Raw genomic sequence first — 7,578 nt, 5'->3', positions numbered from 1 at the left:
GATCGGACGAGAACCGGTGCTTTCCCTGTGGTATGGTCGTAGACAAGGGAAAACAGCTGAAATTTGGCTGGTTATCGGTTATGTTTGATCTGTACTAGCCCTAATTTGGTTACTCTAACCCTAAACCCCAACATCGTTACCCTAACCCTAACCCCAAAATCGTTACCCTAACCCTAAATTTGGTAGCCTAGACCCTAAGCCAAACGTCATCTCCTAGAGCCCGCGCACATCTTGAGAAGCGTCCATTTGAGGCAATATATCTCACTGGGGGTGGGGTGGGGGGGGGGAGTATAGAGATAAATCAAGTTTGGTAAATATTCTAAAGAACACCATCTTGTTAGTTAAGTGTATGTGGCTGGCGTCTTAAAGTTACAATGAGAAGATTACCAACCGATGAGCCACTGGGTCCGTTTTTGGGACTCGCAAGGGCTTCTGGGGGCTACCTGCTACTATCCACCATATACTGTGGGAAGGATCCCTCTACCACCCCCTTGATTGAGGGTATTGGTGGGTATCGCTTCTCGGCCTTTTGGCTAAGATCAAGTGTAGTATCTGTTCTTATCAGCTTAATATCTGATACGCTGCTCATTGAGTAGCTCATATATTAAACTGATTTTTGGAACTGGGCTGTGGAAAAGAGGCTTGCCTCGTCCCAGCCACGGGTTGCCTCGGTATAGCACTACCTCCGAGTGTGGCCCACTTCCCTTTTGGGGAAGACACATTTAATGAAAGGAAAAATAATGACTATAGCATTCTCTTCTGTGCACAGGAGCCCTGCAGCTCCAAAGGGAAGGCGGAAAAAGACATGACGGGCCAAGGCGGCAACTGACACTGGCTGATTTGAAGCGTGCAAAGCAGTACCACAAGGACATAGGTGAGGGAGAGTTTTACCACGGCAAGCGTATGCCTTTCAGGCATACTTACCTGACGCGGGAGGTACTGTGATCAAGGAGGCAGTCCTCTCAAGGCGAGGCCCTTTCATTGCACTTGGACTGGGTTGACCCTTGCGATTACCCCAAATGTGGGTAACTCGAGCGTATAATTTCTGGTAGTGGGGACCTGCGTTCGCGCTCGTCCCCGAAAAGCTGATGTAAAATATCTTGCCCTTAACCCCTGACTGACTAATGAATTGATCTTGATTTTGGAGTTGACCGTTAAACAGGGTGAACTGGAACTGGAACTGGAATGAAGAGAGAAGAAGAGCAGCAAGGGAAAAAGAAAGCAAAAAGCCATGGAAAGAAAGAGAGACAGACAGAAGTGGCCTGCGTGTTGGCAGAGAGATTTGGAGGAATAGAAGTGATTGTAAATGAAGGTGAGTTTTTGTGAGGATGTGAGTAGAGCTGTTGTAGATAGATGTGTGTGCTTTCTGCATTATTTTGTTCGTTTGTTTGCGAAAGAAAAGGAGAGGAAACCAAGCGGAGGAGTGACTGACTAACTAACCGACGGATGGACTAAGCAAAGAACGAACGATACATGGGCAAGAAAAGCATTTGTTTTAGAAACGTGAGTACATTGTCAACCATACCTGTGGCAGGCGAGGTTTTGTTGTCATGTATTTCTTATTGCGAGCGAGCGAGAGGAGGGAACGTTCGTTCCAGCGAGCGAGCAAACAAAGAGGCAGACGAGTAAGTAAAAATGTGGAACCTGTTGCCGCTTCGCTTCGTTTCAGTCACTTTGAATCCATCCGCCTCTATTAATCGTGGGAATGTTTTGACATGTCTTGAGGCCTTGAAAGTGCTGTAAAAGTGTGCGTGTTTTCCTATTTGTGATTCGTGGGAGCGTGCGAATGATTCGATGTCACGTACAAATGTGGAATTTGTCACAACAATGTGTTGAGATCTCGAGCGCGCGCCATCGCTCCTTCGTTTGCTCGCTCTCTTGCATTGGGAAATGATTTTGGCCACAAGCTCGGCAAGTTGTGGCAAAATGATTTCTCTCCTCCCTGTTATGTTAGTTTTTCTTTTACTCCTCACTCGTCTACGGGACGCCGTGAGTATCGGAAGCGGTTTACCCGGATAAAACGTTGAGAGAGTAAGCAAAGGAAAAAATGAAGCCTACAACACGGGGTATTCCCAGGCGGTCACCCATCCAAGTACTAACCCCGCCCGACAGGGCTTAACTTCGGTGATCGGACGAGAACCGGTGCTTTCCCTGTGGTATGGTCGTAGACAAGGGAAAACAGCTGAAATTTGGCTGGTTATCGGTTATGTTTGATCTGTACTAGCCCTAATTTGGTTACTCTAACCCTAAACCCCAACATCGTTACCCTAACCCTAACCCCAAAATCGTTACCCTAACCCTAAATTTGGTAGCCTAGACCCTAAGCCAAACGTCATCTCCTAGAGCCCGCGCACATCTTGAGAAGCGTCCATTTGAGGCAATATATCTCACTGGGGGTGGGGTGGGGGGGGGGAGTATAGAGATAAATCAAGTTTGGTAAATATTCTAAAGAACACCATCTTGTTAGTTAAGTGTATGTGGCTGGCGTCTTAAAGTTACAATGAGAAGATTACCAACCGATGAGCCACTGGGTCCGTTTTTGGGACTCGCAAGGGCTTCTGGGGGCTACCTGCTACTATCCACCATATACTGTGGGAAGGATCCCTCTACCACCCCCTTGATTGAGGGTATTGGTGGGTATCGCTTCTCGGCCTTTTGGCTAAGATCAAGTGTAGTATCTGTTCTTATCAGCTTAATATCTGATACGCTGCTCATTGAGTAGCTCATATATTAAACTGATTTTTGGAACTGGGCTGTGGAAAAGAGGCTTGCCTCGTCCCAGCCACGGGTTGCCTCGGTATAGCACTACCTCCGAGTGTGGCCCACTTCCCTTTTGGGGAAGACACATTTAATGAAAGGAAAAATAATGACTATAGCATTCTCTTCTGTGCACAGGAGCCCTGCAGCTCCAAAGGGAAGGCGGAAAAAGACATGACGGGCCAAGGCGGCAACTGACACTGGCTGATTTGAAGCGTGCAAAGCAGTACCACAAGGACATAGGTGAGGGAGAGTTTTACCACGGCAAGCGTATGCCTTTCAGGCATACTTACCTGACGCGGGAGGTACTGTGATCAAGGAGGCAGTCCTCTCAAGGCGAGGCCCTTTCATTGCACTTGGACTGGGTTGACCCTTGCGATTACCCCAAATGTGGGTAACTCGAGCGTATAATTTCTGGTAGTGGGGACCTGCGTTCGCGCTCGTCCCCGAAAAGCTGATGTAAAATATCTTGCCCTTAACCCCTGACTGACTAATGAATTGATCTTGATTTTGGAGTTGACCGTTAAACAGGGTGAACTGGAACTGGAACTGGAATGAAGAGAGAAGAAGAGCAGCAAGGGAAAAAGAAAGCAAAAAGCCATGGAAAGAAAGAGAGACAGACAGAAGTGGCCTGCGTGTTGGCAGAGAGATTTGGAGGAATAGAAGTGATTGTAAATGAAGGTGAGTTTTTGTGAGGATGTGAGTAGAGCTGTTGTAGATAGATGTGTGTGCTTTCTGCATTATTTTGTTCGTTTGTTTGCGAAAGAAAAGGAGAGGAAACCAAGCGGAGGAGTGACTGACTAACTAACCGACGGATGGACTAAGCAAAGAACGAACGATACATGGGCAAGAAAAGCATTTGTTTTAGAAACGTGAGTACATTGTCAACCATACCTGTGGCAGGCGAGGTTTTGTTGTCATGTATTTCTTATTGCGAGCGAGCGAGAGGAGGGAACGTTCGTTCCAGCGAGCGAGCAAACAAAGAGGCAGACGAGTAAGTAAAAATGTGGAACCTGTTGCCGCTTCGCTTCGTTTCAGTCACTTTGAATCCATCCGCCTCTATTAATCGTGGGAATGTTTTGACATGTCTTGAGGCCTTGAAAGTGCTGTAAAAGTGTGCGTGTTTTCCTATTTGTGATTCGTGGGAGCGTGCGAATGATTCGATGTCACGTACAAATGTGGAATTTGTCACAACAATGTGTTGAGATCTCGAGCGCGCGCCATCGCTCCTTCGTTTGCTCGCTCTCTTGCATTGGGAAATGATTTTGGCCACAAGCTCGGCAAGTTGTGGCAAAATGATTTCTCTCCTCCCTGTTATGTTAGTTTTTCTTTTACTCCTCACTCGTCTACGGGACGCCGTGAGTATCGGAAGCGGTTTACCCGGATAAAACGTTGAGAGAGTAAGCAAAGGAAAAAATGAAGCCTACAACACGGGGTATTCCCAGGCGGTCACCCATCCAAGTACTAACCCCGCCCGACAGGGCTTAACTTCGGTGATCGGACGAGAACCGGTGCTTTCCCTGTGGTATGGTCGTAGACAAGGGAAAACAGCTGAAATTTGGCTGGTTATCGGTTATGTTTGATCTGTACTAGCCCTAATTTGGTTACTCTAACCCTAAACCCCAACATCGTTACCCTAACCCTAACCCCAAAATCGTTACCCTAACCCTAAATTTGGTAGCCTAGACCCTAAGCCAAACGTCATCTCCTAGAGCCCGCGCACATCTTGAGAAGCGTCCATTTGAGGCAATATATCTCACTGGGGGTGGGGTGGGGGGGGGGAGTATAGAGATAAATCAAGTTTGGTAAATATTCTAAAGAACACCATCTTGTTAGTTAAGTGTATGTGGCTGGCGTCTTAAAGTTACAATGAGAAGATTACCAACCGATGAGCCACTGGGTCCGTTTTTGGGACTCGCAAGGGCTTCTGGGGGCTACCTGCTACTATCCACCATATACTGTGGGAAGGATCCCTCTACCACCCCCTTGATTGAGGGTATTGGTGGGTATCGCTTCTCGGCCTTTTGGCTAAGATCAAGTGTAGTATCTGTTCTTATCAGCTTAATATCTGATACGCTGCTCATTGAGTAGCTCATATATTAAACTGATTTTTGGAACTGGGCTGTGGAAAAGAGGCTTGCCTCGTCCCAGCCACGGGTTGCCTCGGTATAGCACTACCTCCGAGTGTGGCCCACTTCCCTTTTGGGGAAGACACATTTAATGAAAGGAAAAATAATGACTATAGCATTCTCTTCTGTGCACAGGAGCCCTGCAGCTCCAAAGGGAAGGCGGAAAAAGACATGACGGGCCAAGGCGGCAACTGACACTGGCTGATTTGAAGCGTGCAAAGCAGTACCACAAGGACATAGGTGAGGGAGAGTTTTACCACGGCAAGCGTATGCCTTTCAGGCATACTTACCTGACGCGGGAGGTACTGTGATCAAGGAGGCAGTCCTCTCAAGGCGAGGCCCTTTCATTGCACTTGGACTGGGTTGACCCTTGCGATTACCCCAAATGTGGGTAACTCGAGCGTATAATTTCTGGTAGTGGGGACCTGCGTTCGCGCTCGTCCCCGAAAAGCTGATGTAAAATATCTTGCCCTTAACCCCTGACTGACTAATGAATTGATCTTGATTTTGGAGTTGACCGTTAAACAGGGTGAACTGGAACTGGAACTGGAATGAAGAGAGAAGAAGAGCAGCAAGGGAAAAAGAAAGCAAAAAGCCATGGAAAGAAAGAGAGACAGACAGAAGTGGCCTGCGTGTTGGCAGAGAGATTTGGAGGAATAGAAGTGATTGTAAATGAAGGTGAGTTTTTGTGAGGATGTGAGTAGAGCTGTTGTAGATAGATGTGTGTGCTTTCTGCATTATTTTGTTCGTTTGTTTGCGAAAGAAAAGGAGAGGAAACCAAGCGGAGGAGTGACTGACTAACTAACCGACGGATGGACTAAGCAAAGAACGAACGATACATGGGCAAGAAAAGCATTTGTTTTAGAAACGTGAGTACATTGTCAACCATACCTGTGGCAGGCGAGGTTTTGTTGTCATGTATTTCTTATTGCGAGCGAGCGAGAGGAGGGAACGTTCGTTCCAGCGAGCGAGCAAACAAAGAGGCAGACGAGTAAGTAAAAATGTGGAACCTGTTGCCGCTTCGCTTCGTTTCAGTCACTTTGAATCCATCCGCCTCTATTAATCGTGGGAATGTTTTGACATGTCTTGAGGCCTTGAAAGTGCTGTAAAAGTGTGCGTGTTTTCCTATTTGTGATTCGTGGGAGCGTGCGAATGATTCGATGTCACGTACAAATGTGGAATTTGTCACAACAATGTGTTGAGATCTCGAGCGCGCGCCATCGCTCCTTCGTTTGCTCGCTCTCTTGCATTGGGAAATGATTTTGGCCACAAGCTCGGCAAGTTGTGGCAAAATGATTTCTCTCCTCCCTGTTATGTTAGTTTTTCTTTTACTCCTCACTCGTCTACGGGACGCCGTGAGTATCGGAAGCGGTTTACCCGGATAAAACGTTGAGAGAGTAAGCAAAGGAAAAAATGAAGCCTACAACACGGGGTATTCCCAGGCGGTCACCCATCCAAGTACTAACCCCGCCCGACAGGGCTTAACTTCGGTGATCGGACGAGAACCGGTGCTTTCCCTGTGGTATGGTCGTAGACAAGGGAAAACAGCTGAAATTTGGCTGGTTATCGGTTATGTTTGATCTGTACTAGCCCTAATTTGGTTACTCTAACCCTAAACCCCAACATCGTTACCCTAACCCTAACCCCAAAATCGTTACCCTAACCCTAAATTTGGTAGCCTAGACCCTAAGCCAAACGTCATCTCCTAGAGCCCGCGCACATCTTGAGAAGCGTCCATTTGAGGCAATATATCTCACTGGGGGTGGGGTGGGGGGGGGGAGTATAGAGATAAATCAAGTTTGGTAAATATTCTAAAGAACACCATCTTGTTAGTTAAGTGTATGTGGCTGGCGTCTTAAAGTTACAATGAGAAGATTACCAACCGATGAGCCACTGGGTCCGTTTTTGGGACTCGCAAGGGCTTCTGGGGGCTACCTGCTACTATCCACCATATACTGTGGGAAGGATCCCTCTACCACCCCCTTGATTGAGGGTATTGGTGGGTATCGCTTCTCGGCCTTTTGGCTAAGATCAAGTGTAGTATCTGTTCTTATCAGCTTAATATCTGATACGCTGCTCATTGAGTAGCTCATATATTAAACTGATTTTTGGAACTGGGCTGTGGAAAAGAGGCTTGCCTCGTCCCAGCCACGGGTTGCCTCGGTATAGCACTACCTCCGAGTGTGGCCCACTTCCCTTTTGGGGAAGACACATTTAATGAAAGGAAAAATAATGACTATAGCATTCTCTTCTGTGCACAGGAGCCCTGCAGCTCCAAAGGGAAGGCGGAAAAAGACATGACGGGCCAAGGCGGCAACTGACACTGGCTGATTTGAAGCGTGCAAAGCAGTACCACAAGGACATAGGTGAGGGAGAGTTTTACCACGGCAAGCGTATGCCTTTCAGGCATACTTACCTGACGCGGGAGGTACTGTGATCAAGGAGGCAGTCCTCTCAAGGCGAGGCCCTTTCATTGCACTTGGACTGGGTTGACCCTTGCGATTACCCCAAATGTGGGTAACTCGAGCGTATAATTTCTGGTAGTGGGGACCTGCGTTCGCGCTCGTCCCCGAAAAGCTGATGTAAAATATCTTGCCCTTAACCCCTGACTGACTAATGAATTGATCTTGATTTTGGAGTTGACCGTTAAACAGGGTGAACTGGAACTGGAACTGGAATGAAGAGAGAAGAA

The 7,578-nt window shown here is 47.4% G+C and overlaps 12 non-coding genes across 12 annotated transcripts in view; 8 read left to right on the top strand and 4 right to left on the bottom strand.

Annotated features, from left to right (window-relative positions):
* Positions 1-44, bottom strand: part of LOC148739083 (5S ribosomal RNA) — a 119-nt gene extending 75 nt beyond the window's left edge. The window contains exon 1 of the ribosomal RNA XR_015998178.1: positions 1-44. This exon is cut by the window's left edge and continues 75 nt beyond it. This is a non-coding gene — a ribosomal RNA (5S ribosomal RNA).
* Positions 45-513: 469 nt separating this feature from the next.
* On the top strand, positions 514-705 carry LOC148739082 (U2 spliceosomal RNA). Its single transcript, XR_015997678.1, has one exon. It is a non-coding gene; the product is annotated as a U2 spliceosomal RNA (small nuclear RNA).
* A 211-nt stretch (positions 706-916) lies between these two features.
* On the top strand, positions 917-1,080 carry LOC148739081 (U1 spliceosomal RNA). The gene has a single exon (XR_015997876.1). It is a non-coding gene; the product is annotated as a U1 spliceosomal RNA (small nuclear RNA).
* Positions 1,081-2,051: 971 nt separating this feature from the next.
* On the bottom strand, positions 2,052-2,170 carry LOC148739080 (5S ribosomal RNA). Its single transcript, XR_015998177.1, has one exon. It is a non-coding gene; the product is annotated as a 5S ribosomal RNA (ribosomal RNA).
* Positions 2,171-2,639: 469 nt separating this feature from the next.
* Positions 2,640-2,831, top strand: LOC148739079 (U2 spliceosomal RNA). Its single transcript, XR_015997677.1, has one exon. It is a non-coding gene; the product is annotated as a U2 spliceosomal RNA (small nuclear RNA).
* A 211-nt stretch (positions 2,832-3,042) lies between these two features.
* LOC148739078 (U1 spliceosomal RNA) lies at positions 3,043-3,206 on the top strand. Its single transcript, XR_015997874.1, has one exon. It is a non-coding gene; the product is annotated as a U1 spliceosomal RNA (small nuclear RNA).
* A 971-nt stretch (positions 3,207-4,177) lies between these two features.
* Positions 4,178-4,296, bottom strand: LOC148739077 (5S ribosomal RNA). Its single transcript, XR_015998176.1, has one exon. It is a non-coding gene; the product is annotated as a 5S ribosomal RNA (ribosomal RNA).
* Positions 4,297-4,765: 469 nt separating this feature from the next.
* LOC148739076 (U2 spliceosomal RNA) lies at positions 4,766-4,957 on the top strand. Its single transcript, XR_015997676.1, has one exon. It is a non-coding gene; the product is annotated as a U2 spliceosomal RNA (small nuclear RNA).
* A 211-nt stretch (positions 4,958-5,168) lies between these two features.
* Positions 5,169-5,332, top strand: LOC148739075 (U1 spliceosomal RNA). The gene has a single exon (XR_015997873.1). It is a non-coding gene; the product is annotated as a U1 spliceosomal RNA (small nuclear RNA).
* A 971-nt stretch (positions 5,333-6,303) lies between these two features.
* LOC148739074 (5S ribosomal RNA) lies at positions 6,304-6,422 on the bottom strand. Its single transcript, XR_015998175.1, has one exon. It is a non-coding gene; the product is annotated as a 5S ribosomal RNA (ribosomal RNA).
* A 469-nt stretch (positions 6,423-6,891) lies between these two features.
* LOC148739073 (U2 spliceosomal RNA) lies at positions 6,892-7,083 on the top strand. The gene has a single exon (XR_015997675.1). It is a non-coding gene; the product is annotated as a U2 spliceosomal RNA (small nuclear RNA).
* Positions 7,084-7,294: 211 nt separating this feature from the next.
* On the top strand, positions 7,295-7,458 carry LOC148739072 (U1 spliceosomal RNA). The gene has a single exon (XR_015997872.1). It is a non-coding gene; the product is annotated as a U1 spliceosomal RNA (small nuclear RNA).
* The last annotated feature ends 120 nt before the right edge of the window (positions 7,459-7,578 follow it).

Source organism: Stylophora pistillata, chromosome 2 (assembly GCF_964205215.1).
Source record: "Stylophora pistillata chromosome 2, jaStyPist1.2, whole genome shotgun sequence".
NCBI classification, from domain to species: domain Eukaryota; kingdom Metazoa; phylum Cnidaria; class Anthozoa; order Scleractinia; family Pocilloporidae; genus Stylophora; species Stylophora pistillata.
Note: the sequence above shows the minus strand (reverse complement) of the source record. Positions and strands in the feature narration are given on the sequence as shown.